We start from the raw sequence: 25,437 nt of genomic DNA on the forward strand, positions 1-25,437 counted from the left end.
AACAACGCAATTCTTCCATTTTCCCAATATCTCATTTTCAACACCATCTCATGGCAATTCATTCAAGGTTGCTAATTCTTCATATGAATTAACATTGTAAGAACTCATACAGAATAGTCACCTTGTAAAATCTGGTTAATTTTTTATATTCAACTCGATTGTGTTTAATTGTTTGTGGTGAGCACGACGAAAAATAAATAAATAATCGAAAACTAGCTTCAAACGCCAAACGCGAGTGGTGCGGGATGTTGGGACAATAGACCCCTTTATAGTCAATGACACTGTGAGGATTTGTCACGTATCGTTGCACCGCATCTAGTGTGGACAGTAGGGCTGTCACAATGATTAAATAATCGTCTCATCGCAATTGTTTGACCTCATCCAGATGATTTCACATCACCGCAATGATTGCTCATCTCTCTAAAAACACAAGGGGGAGCTGCAACGCCTGTATAAACGAGACAGTATTACATTACTTTCAAATAGTCTTACTTTTTAAATATGTGTTGTGTATTAATATTTAGTGTCAGGTAAACCTTGCAAAAGATTTTATTTAAATAAATCACAACAATGTGTGAAAATGATTTTATAAACAAACAAAAAATGTGTGAGAATTAAATCAAAGCAATAAAACAGACAACTAATGAACTAGTCAAAGCCCTAAACCAGGCCATTATTCATCGTTATCAGCACAATTTATTAGACAATTAACCGTCAGGCAAATTTCTTAATTGTGACAGCCCTAGTGGACAGCATTACTGACTATAATGGGTTCTGTTATCTTCTGTCACATCTTGCCCTTTGCATCCGGTGTAGACACGGTGTAAAGCTAGTATTAAAGGGACACAAGGCAGCATTTTATGTTAATAAATCATCTCTGAAGTCGGTATATGGTTGAATTACTCATTACCGGACGAATGAAGTCTCTCTCGCCCGCCCCTACCGTCTGTAGGAAGAATAGCCCACTTGCAACTTCGCTGTATCCGACCCGGTGTCCTTCAGTCTCGCAAAGTCTCAGATATCGCGAGAAGCAGTATCACTTTACAGCAAACAACACAGAGGCAGGCGAGCTAAACACGGCTAGCATTTGTTGCAAATGGCAGAGCCGGGGAAGAAGCATCGAAAACCCTTGACGGAAGGGAAACATAACTGGATTGGAAATAAGCTGATAAACTTGGTTCCGAGGGGGGAGGGACAACAGTTCGTTTTTACGACAATGTGTTTGAAAGCATTTACTTTCAGACACCAGGGGGAGCTTGTAAAGAAATATTACGCAGACTTGCCTGGTTTCCCTTTAAACTGTCATAATCTGGTGTGAGGTGGGCAATTCTTTCTTACTCGGCTAAAGTCTCTTCAAACTGTCGCTACACCATGACAGCGGTTGACCTGAAATAGATAGCCAACGTAGAAGACGGTTTACACTAACCTGCGGTTTAGCGCTCCGTGTTGCGATACTAAGAATGCAACACATTGACCTTAAGTGACATTGATCTTGCGTAGCTACAAGCATTTGTCTACAAGCAACTCTTTCACCCACTGACAAATTATCTTGTCAATTAAGAGAAAATACTTCCCAAAAACGAGTTTTTATGGCAATCCATATTTCCACTAATTTGCACTAGGTGGCGCTCTTTCCCAACTTATAAAACACTACGGATCCAAAAGCAGTAAGTACTCTATGTATGTTTTGATCATCGTTCTGAATCCAGTGTTGGGGTAACGCATTAAAAGTAACGTGCGTTACGTAATTATTAGGGCCAGTACTCGATTATAAAAATTAATCCAATTAATTAAAGGCTTTGTAATTAATTAATCGAAATTCATCACATTTTAATTGCATATAAATATTTGACCTGAGAACATTGAGAGTAATTTTTTTCACATGGATTTTTAGTATACCATTGAATAATGACTGAATACATAAGCTTAAGCAACAAAATATTGTTTATTTTTGTTCACCCAAGTTGTTGTACTCTGAGTCGGGCTAACGTCCACGCTAGCTGCTATATGTTTTGCATTAAGATGATACTTGAGGCTCGATGTGCTGCGGTGATATGCCAATTCCTTGTTGCATAGCTTGCACACAACCATGCTCTTATCGACGCTTCCATTCGTTCATTTTTTTATAACAAAGTTTTCCATCCACGGGGCCAACCAAAGCGGTCTCATCAGCTTCTTTGTTCATGTTCACTGTGGTTTGTTGTTGTCTGAAGTCATGAACGCTAGTTGGTGTTCCAGTATAATCGGTCTGCCGAAACTCATCCAGTAAGAAACATTCCGCGGTGCAAAAATAAGTGTAATTAAAGGAAACAAATGTCTAACACGTTATTTTTGTGTGTATTTAATTCATCTTAACGCGTTAAAGTCCTGGCCCTAGTAATATTACTTTTCTGAAGTAAAGAGTAAAGTAACGCATTACTTTTTAAATGTTCACATTAAAATTTTAGTTACTTTTTTAAAAAGTAATTCAAGTTACTTTTCCATTTTATAATTTGATTTAAAAAAAGTACTGAATTAAACTGAACATAGTCATGTAGAATTACACACTCTATGCATGCTCGCCTTAGTGGAAACGTTTTGAGTCAGAAACTGAGATGGCAGGCCAGAGCTCGACCATTTTTGTGACGAAATGTGCAATTTCTGAATGCAGAACTTCTCAGTCATAAAAAACACCAGCAAGCCCTGAAAGAGATCAAGCCTCAGCCAAAGTAAGAATTAATGCAAAAGTAACTTAAAAGTAACGTAAGGATTACTTTCCATTAAAAGTAACTAAGTAACGTAATTAGTCACTTTTTGGGGGAGAAGCTAAATATTGTAATGCATTACCTTTAAAAGTAAATTAAAAGTCTGAATCTGATCTCTAACAAAAGTCTCTCATCTTTTTGTTCCAAATTTGCTATTTTTTAAGAAACCTAAGAGATGATAAAAATGGAACAAATGAAGATAGTATGCATTTTTGTTGTTGTTTTAAAGAAAGGGTCTGTTTTTTATTTGATATATTGTATGTTTATGTATTTAAAGGAGAACATTTTCTGGAAGGCATTACATTTTTTTGTGAAAATCATAAAAAATGCTGGCGCTAACAACTTATTTTAAAGAATACTGGTGGGGAAAAAGTTAATGTACATATGTTCCCGGCCTCTGGGCTCTCTTATTTAGTTGGAACTTAAAACACACCATAATAGAAACTAATTTGCATATAACAAATATAAACTCGCTCACATTAAAACACAAATGAAGCTCTGGTCCTGTAATGGTTAGACAGGACTGGGAATATCTGCCCATGTACTCGCCGCAAGCAGGACTGCTCCTAAAAATAGCTGGGAAACTTCAGAGCTTCTGGAGATATGCTGTGTAGATCTCCCTGGAAGAAAGAAAAATAATAAATAATTGCTTCAACAGGATGAAAATTGAGAAGGTGTCCCCTCATCCACCTTTTTCCAGTTGTCCAATGCTCCCAGTCTTGGTAGTTCAAAGCTTATCTTGTTGTTCTGGTTTGGAGATCACTGGGATCAGTTAAGCAGCCCCCCTTCCCCTCTGCTCGGATCATTAACGTCAGGGCACAAGCTGTGAAGCAAACCATACTTCTGTTACAATGATCACCGTGCTTAACTGGAGCTCTAATGTTGAAGAAAGAAGCCTGCTGAAATGCTGCTCCCGTGTGTAATCTTTATAAGATACAGACACCTGGATATCTAAAAGCATCGTACATTAAATACTTTTTCATGTAGACGTGTTCGCATCATTGGAGAGCTTTGCGGAAAACACACACTCTCAAAAATACATTTGTATTTCTCAGCTTTACTCTCTTTAAGGAAGAAGCAATATTCGTATTCCTTACATGGCACATGCATTTTTGATGTCCGTCTGTGTCGTTTTCAAATTCTCCCTCGTTACTTATAATCCATAATTGAAGATGCACCTCTATAATTCTCTGTGATCTCTGCTTTTGAGCCTTTTAATGACGTTTTTTGTCGTAACGATCTAATCATCTACGTTTGAAAGAATGGAAGACAAAGACCTCTTTGATGTTTCTTTTGGCAATATTGGATTTTTGTGATGAGCAATAAGGTGGCAAGGGGGTGATGGAATGGCAACTAGGTGATATTGGCTTGCGAGGTGAAGCTAACAGGAACGATGACCCGTGAAGAGGAAAAATCCTATTTTAGAAGCAGCAGCTGTGCCTTCAATCATAACACTTTACGAGAGTTGTAATTCTTCCAAGGTTCTATGAAATGACATCAACAAACGTAATTTACATTTAATTTATCATTTTATAACTAAAATGAATATTTAAAAGACATTAATTTTATGAGTATATTCCATTAGTATCTGACCCGGTCTCATAAAGGGCCAGATTTACTAAACGGTTAAATTAGTGCAGACATTATATCCGGAAAGGCAAGTTATTCAATTAAACGATAGCGGACAGAACAGCTGGCTGAATGGATGTCTGTACATAAAAGTAATAGTATCAGTTATTTAAACGATAAACCATAGCATAGAGAACTTACCTGGAAAGTTGAATAGGCTAAATTAACCGAACAAGCCAACTAGCGTGAAGTTAGCATACTCGTCATTCCCCATTACTGAATCCATTGAATTATATAAGTCTCGCTGCTGTAGACGGTAATGAAGTTAGCATACTCGTCATTCCACATTACTGAATCCATTGAATTACATGAGTCTCGCGGCTGTAGACGGTAATGTTGTCTCTTGCCTCATAAATGTCAAAATTAATTCATACTTAAGCAATATAGCTCGAGTAGGAGTGTGATATAGCTCTATATCATCACGGCTGTGATTAGGCTAGAGGCACGAGGCCGTAGGCGATATTGTTTTATACAACAGTTCGACGGCACACGTTTGAAAAACGAAAACTAGAAAACGACAACGGAGTTATTTTAAAAGCCTCTTTGTTTGAGAACAACTACTACCGCCACGGATTTGAGGGCGGCCAGAATGACAGGTAACACTTTGGGCTGCTTTGAATCTCATAACAACTCAATGGACGGAAAAGCCGTTACTTTATATTACCGTTTCTTGGTCACAAAGTGTAGTTTTAAGATTAGTTCAGTCGAGAATGTATATGTATTATATTTAAATCTATCTGTTTGAACGTTTGCTTAGTGAGATTCGGTACGAATGAGAACCAAAGCATGAGCGGACGTCAGTGTTCACTCGCCCCGCTGACCACCGCCCTCTCTGGGCTACATCTCTGACAGAGATACCCTGGCTCTCATGTTGGCCTTGTTTGAATATGATCGTCAAAATGAGATCAAATCAGCAGTATTTGGTGTTATGATCAAAGTATTACTTGTTTTTTTATTCATATTTAGTGTCTTTTGTGTTGTTATTGTTTTGGCGCGAGGTAAAAGTTAATAAAACTATACTTGTATAACGTTACTATTGCTTTCCCATTTACTCTTAACGCGATACGAGCACTCGATTATTATTAAACTTTGTTCTTGTCAGTACTATATAAAACGGTTTTTTATAAGTGTCAGAGATGTTTTTGCATGCTGCTTATAAATATACCAGTGGCAATATCTCATAACATGTTTTAATAGTCACGTCACGATAAAGTAAATGATCAATGTCCACATTTAAAAGCTGCGGTGCTTACCTGCAGTTCCACTGTGTTTTCGCGTTCTGAGAAGAGATATTGCTCCAGAAAAAATAGTTTACATTCCTCTTTCCAAGTGTTAATCGTCCACACGATGTGACAAGACATAACTTCCATTAAGTTTAACGTAACATCCAAGAGCGCTGATCTTTGACGGATTAATAACTTGGGATTCACACACTGATTTACGAGCTAGTGAACTAACGAGACACACGGAGAGTGATTCAAAACAGCGTGTTTGTGTGTGTCCGTGTGTGGGCAGTTTTTCCGTTCAGAGATGAGCCGGTTTAGGACCTCCATTCACTAGGTGGCGGAATGATACGAAAGGTGAAGCGGCTACTCTGCCGTTATCAGTAGAATATTGCACGCCTCTTAGCCAATCAGATTCGAGAACCAGAAAGAACTGTTGTATAATGACTTACAAGGCGCACCTGATTGTAAGACGCAGCACCAGCCAAGTTATAAAAAAAACCCTGCGGCTTATAGACTGAAAAACACGGTACATGGTAAAAAAAACCCTCTGTATTGTACCACACGCTCTCTGATCTCTACCAAGCCACCTCCTATCAGTTACAATTGCAGCAATTTCCAGCGCAAAATGATTTGAGACATGCTTTTTTGTAGCGTCAAATAATGGCGCAAATACCAGTAATATCACATGGGCAAACATTGGTAAATCACAAATCATTTAAATAATCTCGCATAAATTGTGTCTAAAAGAGAAAGTCAGTCGCAAAAATAACTAGAGCACACCTTTTCAGCGTTAATAAGCCACTGCGTGTCTTTAGTAAATCCAGACTGTCGTTGTTAACCGCAAAAATTATGGTTTGTGCCGGTGCAAGCTGTTAGGAAATTTGGCCCTTGGTCTCATAATGTAATTATCAGTTTAGGAGCATTATGAACTTACAATATTACAAGACATCAAGGTTAGAAAGTAATTTTCACAGAATGTTCTTGGATGATTTTATAGAAAAGAGTAATTCATAAAAAATTTCTTTAGCTGGGTTTTCACAGACTGGGCCATATTGGTGTTGCTCATTTGAATACATTACACTACAGAGCCTTTTTTACCCCTATTTTTCAAGTATGCTTTTTGAATCAAAGACTTTTCAGATTTCAAAGCTGGTTTACATTTATATCTACATTTACTGTAGCAACAGAATAAATATAGAAAAACAGAATAAATTGCCAAAGTACTTCTGCTATCAAGGCCAGCCAGCGAAAAAGTGTGTGCTCACGGTTGGACTCTGTAACCAGGCTTGTGTAAAACTTGTTTACTGAGAACTTGAAATATGTGAAATATAATTCTGCAAATATACACTGTATGTAAATGTCTAACATTAATCATATTCTGCACACCTTCTGCCCCCTGTGTGCTAGTTTATTTGCTTTCCACATTACAGTATAATTGCTTTTTGAAAGACAAAAAATGATTATGTGGTCCTATTGTACAGGTCTTCAACAATTCATTTCTTTCATATACTGTATGCTAATTTGTGAAGTTTAGCATCATAAGTTGAAGTTGTTTTGGGTTGACATTTGATTTCCAGTGTAATATTTGGGTCCTGACATAAAGGGCCCTATTTTAACAATCTAAAGCGCACGGTCTAAATGGGCGTGTCTGATGCCACTTTTGCTAATTTAATGACAGGTAAAAGGGTTTGTGCGCCGAGCGCATGGTCAAAAAGGGTTGTTCATATTTTTCCTAATGAGTAATGGGAGTATTTTGGGTGTAACGTGCAATAAACCAATGAGAGTCTCAGCTCTCATCCCCTTTAAAAACCAGTTGCGCTGGCGCTATGTCTAATCCCTATTTAGATGACGGACTTTGTAAACTGAAAAACTAAGTGGAGGAAGAAGACCCCCAATTTAAGAATAATGTTAAAAAAATGTGTTTTCATTTTTCTTGAAATTTTATTTTTTTTGGATTAAAACCTCTTTAAAAGACATTCTCTTTCAGTCATAGAAGTATAAATAGCAGGCTTTTAATTGCTGTAAATGTATCGATATCTAACATAATCATTGTAATCTCATAAAATAATTAACAAATATGCAAAAATAAGGTTTGTACTCTAAAAATACAAACAAGAGAGAGATTTTACAAACGCGCGGAGAGCCGAAGCGTTTCAGCACTCGGACAGTGCCATGGGATTTTTACAAAGCATTACTTAAAATGTTTTTCATCTCACCATATCCACAGGTACAGAGTCATCATATACAATAAATCTGTAAGGTAGCATTTAAAAACATTTAAAAATAGATGCATTTGTATAAAGCAAAGCATTTATTTACTTACCAGGCTACAGGTGAAGCAGCTGTTTGAGCCTTTTACCGTCTCATAATTAGTCCTCATTTATGTCCAAGAGACTCAATAATAATATTTTATGAAAGGATTGAATGTCTTTCATATTTAAAAGTTTATATAGGCGCATAATTTACTGCGTTCTTTAAATAACAAAAAACATATTGCGCCATTGACTTTAGAGCAGGTTTTTGTTGGTCAATGGCGTAGTCTGTTTTAGTTGCCTCAAAAATAGCAACGCGCCAACAATGCACTTGAACACACCTCGTTTTCAGACCAGAGCGCCCATGGGCGCAAAAGTGGGCGCAAATGCATTTGCTATTAAACAACGTGGTGCTAAACGTGAAAATGATAATAGGCTTTATGCCCAGCTGCACTACTTCCTGAACTTCAGCCAGCTCCTTGTTTCCTGTCTGCCATTATTGGACAAACTGATTAATCCAGGTTTACTGTTTCACATTACAATCAATAAAGCCACACAGGTGTAAGAGTTTGACAAATCTCTGCGACAGCTCTCTGACTCATGGTATTTACATCAGTGTCCGAAATCGCTCTCATTTTCATTTCTTCTTCTCCAATATAGTGGACTCATTTGTTATTTGCTATATAGGGAATAGTGAATGAGTGAACGAGGGTGGGGTTTCAGACATAGCGCCGGTCTGTTAAAGTCTCAATTAAATTGCAATAATTTGTCATTTGTTTTGCAATATAGTTGTATTTTTTACAAATTGCTTATCTGTGAGCTTCATTATTTAAAATACAAATGATGTACCCTCGAAAGCAAATCTCCTCCCCTTCTCGAAACGATCTCTCATTACTTCCGGTGACATGAGCAATTCGGTCCCCCCTGGCAATTTTGTCCCCTTAGGACCCCCGCGTGATTCCATTGGCTGAAAAAACTCCTTATCGGTATTTTTTTAGCGCCTTATTACAATTCCTACAAAATCGCTTTATGATTTATGTAGATAGAACTTTTTTAAATTACAATTGATGTCAGTTAAATAATGTTTCATGTAGTAGTATATAAATGAGGCTATAGGTGAGAGATCTACACATTGCTTGTGTCATTTTATTATTTAGATATTATATACTATACCCTTTCCACTTTTGTACTGTGTAAAGTTAATAAATTACTTATACAAAACATGATTATTACATAGTTGAATCACACATTAAAATGATCATTTATAAGCCATGATTACTACTTTTACTATAAAAAAAACTACATTTCGTAAGGTATGTTAATAATTTACAAAAATAAAAGTATTGTTTTTGTAAAGCAGATGATCACACAAATCTACTGACGTATCTACAACATGAAAATTAGTATCATATTTTTTGTTAACTATTATTTTATAAAAAAAATTATATTTCTTTTTTGTACAACGTAATTAGCTTGCTAAGCGCTAACGCAGACGAGATGTCGCACTGATAAATTTTGACCAGGCATTATTGCTAGGTACCATTCGGGGTCCTAGGGGGACAGAATTGCTCATGACACCGGTCTATGGTATAGCAGGTGGCCGGAGTCCGGGAAAAGATTGCAGCGACTAGCAAACAGCAACATGACTGCAACCTCAAACGATCCAATCAGTTCTCGATGAATGAGTTCAAGTTCGTCCAGCCCTGCCTTTTTTCATTTCAGAAGCTGTTTCACTTGGGGAAAATAAGACAATCGGTACTTTCGTTTCATGGTGACTTTAATGTTATTTTCATATTTAAATGTGATTTATGATTTGGACTACCAACAAGAATTTAAATTATATGCCATATTATACCACTGGGCTATTAAATGCTTTTTTCTGATTGGTTGAGAAATGTTCCATGGGTATGCATTATTTTTCAATAAACGTACACCTGACCAGTCAAATGTCTTAAAATAACCACTAGGGCAATGTCTGTGGTCCCAGTGTGCATTATTTTCAAATAATTCAACGGCCTGTCGTCAATTATTCCTTCCTTAAATGTAAGTGCCATATTTAAATATTGACTTTTTTTCAATTTACCTTCAAGCATAACACTTAATCCCAGGTTGCTCAAGGCTGTCACCGTCTTTGCAATTAGCGAGTTTTTTTTTTGTGGAAACGCATCTGTTAAATGACAGGTAACACGTCCTCTTGCATTTGAAGACTCGGTTTTGACATCCTCCTCATCCGCTCGCAGTCTGTAAATCTCAAGTTATTGCGCGTGTTATGACATATGTCATTAATGGCACTATAGTGAGATAATGTGAAGTCTCGTCGCCAATCTTTTTGTGACATGTATTAAATTAGACTTCCGTCTCACAACATTTCCTCTCCGAATCCCAGATGGCCTGTAAAATTTGCCCCTCCGTTATCCATTTCCTCCATGGTCGATTGTGAGCGCTGTAGATTGAGTAAAATATATTGAATTTTGAGGATCAGGTTAGAGCCATGTTTTATGGTGGTATAGTTTTGCTTACGATGATCAAAAGGGCCTCCTGTGTAGACGCAAACGGCGAAGCGTACTGTAATCTCACCCTCTTCGGATTTCTAGGGTTCTCTTATGCCGAAATCTCAAAGTATTGCGCTCTCCTTTTCCTTTCTTTGTTCATGTTTTTCTCGTTCGTTTTCTCTCTGCGTGTCCCGATTGCTTTTCGCAATATTTTTCCTCTTTGTGTCGCTCTCTCGCTTTCATTCATCTGTGTGCGGTTGAGAACACAGACGTCTTGGCTGGGAAACAGAAGGAAGTATTCCCTCTTGACCGTGGCTTAAGTTAAATCACTGCCCGCCTTTCATGAGCGGCCATATTGTTTCTTTCTTTGATGTGGGTCTGCTTTTGTGGCAGTGTTTTGCTATCTACCTGAAAAAGCAGCCAGATGGATCCAAAGGGTACACGAGTCCACTTGCCATCTGTGCTCTATCGGGCCAGATATTTTTCTCATATAAAAACACACACATGCACTCACTACGTTACATTGATCCTTACCATGAGGGAAAGCGCAAGGCAGTGGTTATTGAATGGTGTAGCTGGGTTTAGTCATTGTGGATAAATGAATGGGATTTCACGCTTTAATAAAACACTAGAATCACATATTATAAAAATAACAAATTCAGCTGCTGTGAAGTGAATGTGTTAACTACTCAAAAGATGCATGCTTCTCTCCTGCTCTGTATGAGCATCCACACATTCATGTCCAACCTATACTCTAAAAATGCTGGTACATATGCTGGGTTGTTTTAATGTAAATAGCTTTATGAGTGGAACAGACTTAAACTTGCTCCTTGATGATTTTGTCGTATCTTAAATCTTCAGGTGACTAAATGACAGTTTTCCTTTCTGGGTAAACAGTAGTCTCATAATCATCAAAGTGTGATTTACGCATTGATTTCAATCTTTGACATGGCCTTATATAGCCATGTTATCCAATATGTTTAGGTCTCACTTGAGTCTTTGAGAAAAAAATAAGATTTTCTCCATTTAGTGGACTCAAAAAGTTTACAGTTTTTAATGCTGCTTTAAAGGGCTATAAACAATCCCAAAGAGGCACTAGGGTCTTATCTAGCGAAACGATCATAATTTTCGCCAAAAAAAGTACTTTTAAACCACAACTTCTCATCTTGCACTAGCCATGTGACACAACAGCGCAACCTAACGTATTACGTATTCACGTCGAAAGGTCACGCAAAACTACCGCTCCAGTGTTTACAAGTGTGGGAAAGAGAGACGTTGTTGTATGTGGAATGATACTAGTTACGTCTTTGTGTCAGTTTATTGTTTAAAAAGTGTGTCTTTCACTTATTTAATGCATCACCTTTCGATGTGATTACGTAATACGTAAGGTTGCGCTGGTGCATCACACGGCTAGTGCAAGATGAGAAGTTGTGGGTAAAAATGATGATTGTTTCGCTAGATAAGACCCTGATGCCTCGTTTAGAGTCCTTTGAAGCTGCGTTGAAACTGCAATTTTAAAATGCTTTTAAACTGTGAACTGTTGAGGTCCAATAAAGTCCATTATATGGAAAAATTCTGGAATGTTTTCCTTAAAAAACTGCATTTCTTCTCGACTAAAACAAATTTTCTGGATTTTTTATGAAAGTGGAATAATCCTTTAAATATATCAAGGTTATATGTCCACAGGATGTTCTTTACATTATGTCGGATGATTTTATGTAGATAACATAAAATGGTAAATTTGTAGTAAATCACAAATAAATGACTTTAGCTGTTTTCTATTTAAGTGTGTCATAGACAGTCGTGGTTTGGTTCGGGTGACCAAGAATGTGTACAGATGTAAAGCTAAGGTTCATCCAAGTGGTTGCTAGTTTTGTCTTAAGTAGCTTTCTGTTCAAAACAATCGCTAAATGGTTTCTAAATGTCACTAAGGCTGCGTTCACACGATACCATAATACCATAATACTTATTTACAACATTATTAGCGTTAACGCAGAACCTTGGCAACATATAATTCGTAATAATAATTTGTTACATTTATATAGCGCTTTTCTCAGTACTCAAAGCGCTTTACATATGAATGGGGGAATCTCCTCAACCACCACCAATGTGCAGCATCCACCTGGATGATGCGACGGCAGCCATATTGCGCCAGAACGCCCACCACACACCAGCTTATTAGTGGAGAGGAGACAGAGAGAGATAGCCAATTAGTATGAGGGATGATTAGTAGGCCAATGGGCAAGTTTGGCCAGGATGCTGGGGCACACCCCTACTCTTTTTCGAAGGACATCCTGGGATTTTTCATGACCACAGAGAGTCAGGACCTCGGTTTAACGTCTCATCCGAAGGACAGTGCTTTTTTGACAGTATATTGTCCCCATCACTATACTGGGGTGTTAGGACCCACACAGTCCACAGGGTAAGCACCCCCTGCTGGTGTCACTAACACCTATGAAGTGCACTTCACGCTCCTCGCTCTATAGGTGGCGCTGAGAGGCTGGTTTTGCCTGCGGTTGGCCTGGCCAAACATCCTCTCAGTGCCACCTACAGAGCAGGAGCGTAAGTGCACTTCCTAATGTTGTAAATAAAGTTCAGTTTCTTGCAAAAACGTTTCGATTTGCTTCACAAGACATCAATATCACCTTGTCATTGGGTTTACTTTTGTATTGGATATACCTGCTTCGGTAAAACGTGCAGTTACTGACACCGATTTTGTGATAATTCATTTTGCAGATTAAAACTTTAAATATGGATCTCTCGCACAGTTCTCGTTCTCTCTGCACAGTGGTAAGCGTTACATACACCAGCTGTTTTTGTTAAAGGAACAGTATGTCAGAAATTTATATCAATTAATCATAAAATGGCCCTGATATGTCACTAGACATTACGAAATCATTTTCATTTCAAATACTTATAACACTGACAATAGTGGTATGGCCAGGATATTGTCATTTAAAAAGTGGAGTTGCAGCCCTCAACTGATGTTTATGTTGTCATTTTGTGTATTGGCCACCAGTTGGGTGATTGCAGTACCAGTTTTGGCCACAATCCTACATACTGTTCCTTTAATTACATAAAGTTTTGTCCATTGCAAAAATAATACTTTTTTATATTTACGTCCGTCACCATGGTTACAGGAGCTGCGTGCGAATAACATACGGGTCTGAGTTCGGTTGCTCGTTCATACAGACAGTGTTCTGTTTGTGTCTGTAATTTGCTGTGTGAACAGGACATTTCCAGACTCGCACCTGTAAGTAAATACGGTTGCCACTCCTGAAATTTTGCTGTGTGAACACACCCTGACTGTGGGTTCACACCAGACGAGAGTTCAACGATTTGCGGTAGTAGATTACATACAAAGTCAATGCAAAGACGCTTTCAGATGCGTCCTCGCATGGGGCAATGCGAATGACGCAATATGGGCGACGCGTTCGCCCAAGTTAAAAATATTCAACTCGAGTAAAAAATTAGCATGACATGAAGTTAAATCCTGCGAGTAATCTAGAGCGAGTAACGTGATGCGCCACGTTTGGTGTGTACGTAGCATTAGCCTAGCAGAAATGTTGCCAACACTGCCTTAGACACTCTCCGTTATGTGAGCAAGTAATCCCCACCCACTGATTAACATAGAATTTGCATACAAGTTAACTTTGGAAATGAAATAGGAGAGAACATAAAATGAAAAGTAAACCTTACATTTTAATAAGATTTTTGTTCTTATTATTGTGTGAGCATTAAAAAAGAACATTTTAAAAATATGTAAATTTTTGTACATTTGCATTTTAATTTTAATATAAGCAGATTTGCCTCGGAAATGTAGTGAAAATAAAAGGTCAAATAATCAATTGCATTTTATTTTTCAATTTGACAGGGAAGATGCATTATCACCTTGTAAATGAGAAATCAGCACCAATAGCCTTGTAGTTAAAGTGACCCAAGTTAGATTCCGGTTTCTGCGGTCCCTTGTCGATCCTGCTCCCCTATCTCCACCCAACACTTTCCTGTCAGCTCTCTATTATAGGCTACTATACAAATAAAGGTATAAATGCCCCTATAATATAACTAAAAAAAGTGTTTTATTTAATTTTTTAATTTTGCTCAGTTTTCTAATGAAATGGGTAATCTGGTTTTAATTTTCTATTTTTTCACTAATTAATTTAAAATTGTCAGATAAAAACCTTCCATAGTTTTCACAGCCAGGGTCACAATTCTTTAAACGCCTGATATGAACATATTAAAATATTAGCAATTAATAAAAAGGTATATCGTAATAAATTGGACAGGGTTGTTTCAACCCCTGGTTGTGTAAAATATGGACAAATGCAATCACTGGGTTTAAATGAATCAGGCTGGATTGTTTCAACCCATGGTTTGGTCATGGTTGGTTATATTTTACTCAACCATTGATTGAAAGCAACCCAGCATTTTTTTTAGAGCGTATACCATATTTAAATCCATTTTCCGTCACATCTTTTTCCCTCACAATCATTGCAGAAAATATATCATAGCGTCATGTGGCTCTGCTAATAAGCGACTTTGTCTGCTCTGTAAAGCTGAGATCTCTGCTGACTAACAGTGTTACACCATCATCGTCTCAGCAGCTCATATTTCTGCCACAATTCCCCCTAATCCCTCAATTTTTTTCTCTTCCGGCACCAAATTGAGCTCAAACTTCTTTTAAACGTTCCGATATTGATTCCGTGCTTTGTCCGGCATATTCTCAGCTTCTCCCTCAATTAGAGAGTAAAGGTAATTACACAAAGTGTAAAGAGAGCGTCCTTCTGTTTCGGAATACCAGCGGTCGCTCCGCTTTAATCAATAACCTTTGTCTGATGATAATGTGTGTATTTAGTAACTTGACTCAGGAAATGGATTAGTGCGCACAGGCCAATGGACCACAGTCAATATAATGGAGAGGAAGTCGTAGCTTGATATCTGTAATGGATTTACTTGGAGGAATTCATAACTACAGTATGAAATGGTGTTTTTCACAGCTGTGTAGCATCTTCGGGCTCTACAGGGACTCTGTGAGAAAATACAGATTTGATTATGTATGATCAGGAAAGGATATTCATTACAACGTCTGAAAATATAAAAACAACATGGCTATCTGAGAGAATCTGTCATTGTAGATACAAATATTTATGTTATATAGCTGAGAGTGTTGAGTGAATCTTTGATGGCATTGATAAGGCAATCTTTACTGTCACTAATACTAAAAATTAGTGATTTGAACACCGACAATCATAGGGGCGGACATATGCGTTATGATGAAAATTAAAATATTTTTATTTAAAACACTCAAATAAAACTTAATTTTGAGGAAACTATGAGAGAAAATGAACACATACTAGATTATTAAAGAATTAAATGTTTTTACCTCTAATGGGAATAGCTGCGTGGTGAAGTGAAACTAAAGGGTTAATAAACACAAACTAAAGCAGATGTTGTAGAACGTCTGTCCAACGATGATAAATAGTGCCAAAATTGTAAAAACTGATTATTTCCCACTATTAATTACATTATCGTAAAAGAGTGTAACTACTGTAGCGTGTAAATAATGCACATAAATAACGTGAGCAAGAGCGCTCAACAATTATATCTAATCAACAGGCATGTGAAACCTAGCTAGCAGGTTGTTCAAACAACAAAATCACCAGCCAACTTTAAATTTGCAAGAACTATAGACTAATACAATAGCAGGCTTAAATCAGGGCTCCAGACTGCCCCCAAATGGTGGCATTTTTCCACCAAAATTTGAGAGTGTGCCACTGAATTTTACATCCAGTCGCACATTATGCGACCAGTAAATTTGACCTTTTATTTTGTGATGTGACACTGAATTTGAAACAGCACATTGTACTTTCTGCATCTATCATGAAAGTATTTATTAGTAGTACAGTGGAAATTAGTAGAAATGTGAATATTTGGTTAGCATGTTGATTTACAGTGTGTGCTCCTAAATTTTCTGGTTGCGCCCCTAAAATTTGAGTTGGGGGCCACTGTGCTCCTAGTGAAAAGTAAATAAACCCAAAACATAAGTCCACTTACAGTTCTCACGGACACACGTTTTATCAACTGGCTATCCTCAAGACATGACGGACAACGTCTTTATCTCATTTCAGCCGTGTGGCGCGCATGCACCCTCACGGTGTGAAGTGTTCGCGTTATTCTCCGAGATGTTTTTTTTAAACCGGCTAGTCATCCTCCAGACATTGATGGTCCGGACAACGTCTTTCTCATATCGGCCGTGTGGCGCGTGTGCCCGCTCGCGGTGCGAAGAGGGTCCGCGATATTCTCCGAGATGCACTTGACGGCTTTTTGTGCAGCAAATTTATTATATATTTTTTTGAATGACCTAGTTAAGGCGGTAGGGGTTCCCAGCCAGTGTTGTTTTTGGCAGCCCTTTTAGTTTTCGTTTTAGTCTTAGTCTTTTGGACGAAAATGTTTTTAGTTTTAGTCACATTTTAGTCACTTGTAAAATTTATAGTTTTAGTCAAGTTTTAGTCGACGAAAACGCAAAAAGGTTTTAGTCTAGTTTAAGTCAATTTTAGTAAAAAATTATTTTTTAACCAATGAATTTAGGTTAAAAAGTGTGATGTATTTAATACAATTAAAATGTGCATTAAGGTTGTCCCTGAGGGCTTGCCGTTGTTTTAGTCGGTGTGCCTTCTGCGCATGTCATAACAAAAAGTTATGAAGAAAAAAGTTTAGCCTAATATACCATCATGTTGAGTTTGTGTGTTACGCTGAGACCTCGCTTATAAAGTTGAGAAACGCGTGCCTTGCCTTATTTAAATACACCACAAAAAGTATTGGAAATGGGCTTAGGTTTGACAAGCAGATACATGTAAAACCTTAAGCTTACCATGAAATGTGTCACAAGCCGATTGTCGAGTAAAATTGAATGTATATGATATGTTAACAGCGTGACTTGTTAGTTACCTTTAAAAAATATTAGCGTGATGAGCCTTCAGGTGCCGCTTGAGATTGGTGGTATTCTTCCCACCTAGTTTGTGGCCACATTAACCGTCGTCTCCCAATATGCATTCCGTTTTTCTGTCTGATGGATTATACTGAAAGTATGTCCATAAATCATCTTGTCGTTTCCGTTTATTGGCGTCACCGCTACGGTCCTTCGAACTCGCCACAGCCGCAGGTGTGTTGTTGTTGTTGTTTGAAATCTTGTGCGCATGCGCGGCATGGCGGCAGCCGGGTGGTGGGCGTGAGCGTGATTGAGACTGTGTTGACCCAAAACAAGGATAGAAAGCGGAAGCATTGCTGATACTTTTGAGCTAAAAACAGACAGATTTCAAGCAAAATGGGCAGAAATGACATGCATTATGAACCTCAGACTTATAATCATTTTCGTTCCGTCTCGTTTCGTCAACGAAAACTCGAAAGCGTCTCGTCATGTTTTCGTCACCTTAGAGACATTTTTAGCTAGTCATCGTCGCGTTGGCGTCATAAAAAATATGTGTGTCAACGAAATCATTTCGGTATCGTCATCGTTGACAAAAACAACACTGTTCCCAGCTTAGGCGGGCCACCCGAACTGAAAAGTGCTGCGGGAAACCTTGAAACACGTAAATTGATCTATGGTTAAGCCACGCCCCTCCACTCACTCAGACAAACAATCAACATTTGATGATTTTTGGGAACAGAAAGACTATATATCATCTCGAAGTTACCTAAACGGCCTTAAATATGCATTGGAGGGTTATATAAATCATTTTATTGTTGAGAAGGTCGATGAAAAGCTTCAGCTCCAGGCAAAAATGTACAGGTCGTAGTGTAAACGCAATAACCGCATATTGTTGCCATCATGAAATTAAATATAAATATGTCTAAGTTGCATCTGTTTCCAGGACAAGCCTTTTTACCATCTTTACCAAGAGTATCTCTCCGTTAGTTTGGTGCTACAGTATTTACATGAATCATTCAGTACAACATTGCTATTACAAATAACATTTGTTATTTAAGTTATTTACAGATGCATTAATGAAGCTAAGTGACATGATGTACAACGCAGCTAGAAGCTAACGTTAACGTTTTGTAATGTTAGGCTCACGTTATGTTAGAGATGTTAAAGATAACGTTCAAATACGTTGTTGACTTAGCTTAGAACAGATGTAGACATCCTTGTTTAAATGTGTCCACGTTTAGTTGGTATTGTGGTCTACTGCATAATTTAATCCAGAGAAGACACTTAACGTTATCTCGGTTGAGATGTGGCTCGGGAAAGGGTAAAAATGCACAACGTCGCCCAGCCTCTTCGGGATACCTAGTGTCGGAGTTGCATGTACCCCATGCGCACCGTTTGAAAATTTTAAATTAAAATGACATAAAATATAAACATGAATGAAAACTGACTAATTGCAATGCATTTCAATAGACGTGGAAACAGAGAATGTCCGAGTGTATTGGGTTAGCTATGCACACTGTGACTGGCTCATTGCGTTTGGGGGCGTGGCATAGCCATAGGTCAATTGTAGTATTTTCTTAATCGGATATAAAAATTACCTTGTGCACATGCGCAGAACACGCAATAGCCAGGCAATAGCAACACGGATTAAGGTAATGGGGTCACGCGCTGTACATTCTGCAGCATTCATGTGTACATTTCACAACATTAGGCTACATCAAGCAATAAAATAGCATCTTGCCTTTCAAAAATTTAATTTTTATTGCCTGTATCTAAAAAGTTCTTGAACAACTTTCTCCAACTCAACTTTGACATTGTATATTCACATTTAAAGCATGAACTCGACAAGAGATCACATGGCGTTGCCAGGTCATCTATTTGTTTCCGCGAGTTGTTTTTTTTCTGCAGGTTAAAGATGAAAATTTAATTAGTTATTGGCATTTGAGCTGTGAATAGTCAGTGGGATGCTTTTGGGGTAGTTTTTAATGTCAATTTTTATGGTTTTCATACGAAAATCTGGCAACCCTGGCTTGTGCGCAAGCACCGACGTAACAAATGTTTTAATCAGATTGCAATGTTTAGGGTGCATGTAAACTGTATTGTAGTAACCTTCAGTCAGATTGACTAAGTTTTGTCTATGTAGACATAACCAATGAGTCTTTTTAGGGTGGGGTAGTTCGACTCGGACCAGTTAGCAACCATCCAGACCACCCTAGCACACTACTGTAAATGAATTAACGGCAATAAAAGATGATTTCCTTTAACTGAAGCTATATAGAGACAATAGCCTTGCTGCGTATTATCATATTGCCTTTCTCAATGCGTCTCGCCTGTGCATTTCCAGTCACAGACCCACAGACTTTTTTAATCTCCTGCTCTTAATGAGGAATTCAATACCCCGGCTTTTTTTTGCTTCTGGTACGTGATACAGATATGCCCACTTAGCACTTAAACAGCGAGCAGTGGTTCCCGAAGTAGCTTATTGAGACGAATGACTTCGTCTGGGCTTTGTTAGTTGATGTCCCATCACTCTTGGAGTTATTAGATGTTCCTGTGAAGCTTTCTGCAGGCGTCTCGGTGCGCATCATGCAAGGTCAAATATCACGACATCACGCCTGTCTATTGCATCATGGGAAGATTAACTATAATGTAATATTATTATTTTAATATTTAGCACCTTGATTTTAGTTTTTTTTGAAGAATAAGCGCTCGAACCAGATCCCAGGTTGAGCTCATTCATACGGCCTAATGACTGAACGGGAAATTCTGGGAAAATGTTCGTACATGCTGTAAAGCAAGAAGTGGTGTGTAAAAGATCGTCCAGCGTACTAAAGATGTCTCTTCTACGGTTTGCAGGCTCATGCTTTCCGGCAGTGAATGTGAAGTGGATTATTTATGGCCTTTGTACTAGAAAGAGGTAGGTCTGCTTTAAAGAGCATGCGTGTGTGTGCGTGTATCCTGGGATGAAGGCTCTAATCAGCCCAGGCAGGTGTCATTTCATACTCTGCTTTTTCCCGGAAGGCACTCCTGTATTTTCACATAAATCACACCCTTAATGTGATGTGAAGAACCAGATTGTTCAAAAAGACACATCACACGTGGTTGATCCCCCCCACCCTCATATGTCAGAACATAAATTGTAATATCACACTTTGGAGATGTTGTTAGACTTGCGTTACCCTGAAAATGTACAATTAGCCCTTCTCAGCGTTATAAAATGATTCACCCTTTTCATCATTTCGTTACGTGTGATGTTTGCTGTGTGGTCGGACGCATTCGTGCATTAGCAGCACTGTGCGGAGTATTTAAGGTTTTTTATTGTTGACCTTCAGTTGAGCGTTAGTTGTGGTTTTATTATAAATATTGATAATTTGTCACAAGTATATAAGCTATTATTTGCCACCCACGCTAATTGTTTTGTTGTTTGGTCTGGATAAGTTGTGTTATTCTCATTTGCTCCGCCCATACACGACTAATTGTAGTGTTTTGGATGCCGCGCACTTCACATAATTATACAATTTTACAAATGACTCCGCTTTGTTTGCCGATTTAAATTAAACGATTAGTTTTTCTTTGTAAAATACAGCATTTGAGGTATTTATTTATTTATATTTTATAATTGCAATGAAACTTAACAGTTAAGTACATGTGCACGTCCCCAATTCTTTCACACACACAAATGTTGGGTTATCTTCAACCCAACGTGTGGTGAAAAGGGGTAAACCTGGCAGTTGGGTTAAATTAACCTAGAAAATGTTTGTATATAACCAGCAATGGGTTAAAATAACCATAGGTTAACGTTGGGTTCATGTCTTATTTGCAAAATGCTGGGTTGAAAATAACCCAGCCTGTTTTTAATGTAAACACATCAGATCTTGATGTGCATCAGCGTTTTTTAAATACCAATTATTTTGCACAAACGTATTGATCCCTGTTGTATTATTTAGTCACTAAAGCTTAAAAGAAGAAAGAGAGCAAGAATTTTTTTTTTGCAGTGATTAAACTGGTATAATTTAAAGTTATTTTCGCACTAGAAATTTTGGTTGCAGTCACGAGTCCCTTGGATGTGAGAGTTTGGTGTGTTCAGGTGGTGTTAAAATCGCTCTCTATGCTCATGTGCGGTTGAGGTTGCAAAATATCTGCAACATTAACAAGATTTAAAAAAATTAATAGTTGCTCGATCATCTGAATGACTTACGGGTCTTAAAGTCATAGTTCATTTAAATATGAAAATTCATAATTTACTCATCCTAATGCCATCCCAGATGTATATGCACTGTAAAAATACATTTGTTGGTTTAACTTAGTTACCTGGTTGCCTTAAAATGTGGGTTAATTCAACTTATAACAAAAAATGTTATGTAAAAATATTGTGTCAATATTTTTAAGTTGATTTGACTCAACCAGGTAACTAACTTTTTCAAGTTGAACGAACATTTGTTTTTACAGTGTGACTTTCTTCAGTTGAACAACATCTATTTAAAGAGTTTTGTTCAAAAAAGCAATAAATCCATTTAGATTAATTTTGCTAAAAATGTGTTTTCTATACCAATAAAGTGATAAGATGAAAAACACTATTTTCTGTTACAAACTTTTATATAACATATTTAGGTTATAACATAAAAAAATCCTAATTTCATTTTCAAATATTTATTATAAAAACTGATTTTTTCAGCAAAATGCAATAAATCTATTGAATGAATATAAAAGTTATTCTTTAAGTAACAAAGTAAGTTGATCGACATATGACAGCCTCTCAACTATTTTCAATTAGTCATCACTCCCAAAATGAATTCAACAGGTCGTATTGTTAATGCTATAAAGTAATTACAACAGCAGCAAATATGTTATATTCATTTAGTTGACTAGTGGTATCCACTGATTAAATAAACATTACACTCTAAAAATGGTTGGGTTAAAAACAACCCAATTGGCAACCCAGCGCTGGGTAAATATTGGACAGAACACATGCTGGGTTAAAGTAACCCAACACGTTGGGTAACACATTTTAACCCAGCAGGTTGGGTTGTTGAGAAAACCCAACATGTAGTCATTTTAACCATTTATGGGATTAATATTCTGGGTTTTGGGTTATTCTTGCTGGGTTATTTTTATCATGTGCTTTATTGTAAATCAAGACCATTGTTAACAGCAAATAAATGTTTATTTGACTGCAAAATAACTACAAACTCTTACATTTTTACAGTTGTAAGTTGCAAAATCATTTAAAGGACTGCTTACTGACCCAAGTATAAATATATTTATAAAATATCATAAATTATGCACATTGAAGTAACAATGTAACAGGTTGAATTAATTCGTTTGAATTTAAGACAGAATTTGTAATTTTACAATATATGAAATACTGAAATGTACATAAACAAAACTACAGCAGTGTAAGAAAAGAAACAATGTAATTGTTAAATTAAAAGTAAAATCATTCATAGATGTGTAAAGTTTTTTTTACAGAACGAATGTTTTAAGTTTCACAGAATGGAATGTATTTGACTAAAAATACTTCATTTATTAAAGTTACTCGTCGCGAACAAAGATGTACAAAGGAATCGAACAGGAGAGGATTCATCCATTTGAAAAACGACAGACTACAGGAATTCCCATAGAAGCACATTGCCTGGGGTATTTATTTTCAAGCACTTAAAATGCCTTTTAACCAGAGACTGTAAAAAATATGCAAGTAGTGTCCGTGACGTCACCTATTCGTTTGTGAAGAGCATTTTTGAAGCTTAAAGTAGGCGGTGCGTGCCGTCGCCATCTTGGCCGAATTGCAGTTTAAGTCACTTCCGTATTCAGAGAGACTGATTGAGAAAAAAGATTGAGAGATCTGCTGCATGTTTCCCATGGCCAGGACGAAAGGAAAGGGTTTCGAGGATTCTGTCCAGAGAAGAAATTCCACCACATTTGTTGCAATCTACAAAAGAGGAAAAAACTTTTAGTGGTCTGAACTGAATGATCAGATTTAAGTATTCAGAAAACCATGTGGGCCAAGTGAATTATACATTTTATAAAAATTATAAGGCTTTCTTTTGCATCCCTGGCTGCATTACCACCACGTGTGAGATTTTTTTTCCAAAAATGCAATGGCCTTTTGTCAGTTTGCATAAGACTTTGGTGTTACACTCCTTTAACTGTTGTGCCAACAACAAAGGCCACACAGACTGACAAATAGGAGGACCTGACTATAAAGAATAAAGTACTGCAGAACTAAAATGTAGCAGATAATTAAGACATTCTCAATATATTTTAAATAGGAATTATTAAATGTTATACTTACTGGATGAAGTTGTGCAAGCCTCATCAATGGATGGACATAAAAACTCTGCACACTCTAAAAAAAGAATTGGAAAACAACATCACATATAATCTCTGCTAAAAACATAACATCTCTGATACAGTATCAGCCACAGATCAGAGGGTTGGTCAATTTAAATTTGAAATCACAGAAGACAACCCAAAAATATTATGAAATGAATATAAAATAGTAACTAAATACGACTCAATAACACATCTAATTTCATATAACACATATACATGTTACATGTTCATACACATACACATGTACATGTTTGTTAACCGATAGTCACTTCCACGCAGCCTCCGTCTTGGTGACAAATACGTTTATGTTTTCAAGTTCATGTCCAAACACTTAAATTATTGTTTCATTTTAAAAGAGAGGAACACGCATACATATAAGACACCGGTTCTTGGAAACGCGGTTTCGTTTTAATTTATCGACGCGTTACCTGCCGTACCGACGGTGAAGTGAATGTGCTGCTTCTGTCCCTGCCTCAGACAGACAGCGTAGACGCCGGCTCCGTGATCCTCCGCCGGCGGTTAACATGTGCCCGCGCCTCGCGGTCTGTCTTTACATATCGAATGACAAGAAAGCAACTCGTTTGTCGCTAAATTTAATTTAACAGCGTCGCTATCGCTTGTTAAGCTGGGAAAGGGAAAACTGCGCGTGTGTGACACAAGAAGCCGAAGTGGGGTTGCGGAGGTCGACTCGGTACCGGGTTTGACTCGCTTTGTTAAAGGCTTACAGAAATTGTCATGAGTTAACTTAACGTAATCAAACGTGAGATGGGGATTTTGTAACATCTATTTTATTAATATGCCATATCAAACATCTTAGAACGATTATTCGAGTCAATTTGTGTAAATGGCGATCTGAGGTAACAGTCGTCATTCCTCCAAATTACACCCGTCGTCTTAGTCTCTATAAATTAACACATTGCTGTCTCGCAAAATGTTATAATCTTGTTTATATTCATGAAATGTTCACAAAAACATATAAACTTACCTTGAAACAACTGCTTCCAGTGTCCTTTCACGTGGACCGTTGCTGAGCACATTCAAACATCAAGGGCGCGAAGCACATGAGCCTCTTCAAACAACCCAACATAATAACCCAGCAGTTTTAACCCAACACCTAGAAAACTGAAACTACCAAAAAAGTGTTTAAAATGTAAAAAAATAACCCAGCACAACAACCCAACAGACTCAACCCAGCATTTTGGGTTAAAAAATAACCCAGCCATTTTTAGAGTGAAGGTAGATGTTCACTTTTTACACCTTTTAATTGCATTTCTAGCGAGGAGTTAGTATTGTAGTTTTCAAATATGTGATTTGTTATCACAGAGGCGCTCTTGGTTTATATTTCAAACAAGCTGCCTTTGTAGGCATGAAGGCAGCTTAGAGAAAGACTTTCGGACACACTTCAAAGTCATTTCCTCATGAGGCAGGGAGGCAACAAGTCACTGCCTTGAGTTTTCGAACGCAGCCAACATGTTTTGGTCCTGCTCGATTTCTGTTGACTGAGTAAAATAATGGAAAGTTTTTCATAAGATACCAATGGGTCAGTGTGTTAGCATGACAGAAGCTTGATGCTGTCGTGTGAGAACAAACAACAGCCGACATTTTTCCTTTGCCCGAGTGCCTCTCACGTAAATTATTTGACTTTGATGGCTTACATTTCTTCCCCGCCACAGAAAACCACCACGGGTTTATTAATGCCATCAAAATTACTATTTTGTTTTTGTTTGTTTGTTGATCACGAAGTACAAAGTAGATAAGAAAACTAGGATTCTGTGTGAATTCAACGCACCACCATTATTGTTTACAATGCGTGGAATGGTGCGTTGTGATTTG

General features: G+C 37.5%; 1 protein-coding gene and 1 long non-coding RNA gene across 4 annotated transcripts in view; one reads left to right on the top strand and one right to left on the bottom strand.

Annotated features, from left to right (window-relative positions):
* The window catches only part of LOC129427603 (bis(5'-adenosyl)-triphosphatase), a 433,001-nt gene that overhangs the window by 14,201 nt on the left and 393,363 nt on the right, over positions 1-25,437 (top strand). Inside the window, exon 3 of one of the 3 annotated variants that reach the window (XM_055184195.2) lies at positions 20,128-20,188. The exons of the other annotated variants lie outside the window; for them this stretch is intronic. The gene's annotated coding sequence lies outside the window, so the exon portion shown is untranslated. The remainder of the gene's footprint in view (positions 1-20,127; positions 20,189-25,437) is intronic. 3 annotated transcript variants of the gene reach the window in all.
* Positions 22,162-24,779, bottom strand: LOC129416535 (uncharacterized). The gene is made up of 3 exons (XR_012373157.1): positions 24,033-24,779; positions 23,564-23,617; positions 22,162-23,200 (listed from the first exon to the last, which is right to left on the bottom strand). It is a non-coding gene; the product is annotated as an uncharacterized lncRNA (long non-coding RNA).

Source organism: Misgurnus anguillicaudatus, chromosome 14, assembly GCF_027580225.2.
Source record: "Misgurnus anguillicaudatus chromosome 14, ASM2758022v2, whole genome shotgun sequence".
Classification (NCBI taxonomy): Eukaryota; Metazoa; Chordata; class Actinopteri; order Cypriniformes; family Cobitidae; genus Misgurnus; species Misgurnus anguillicaudatus.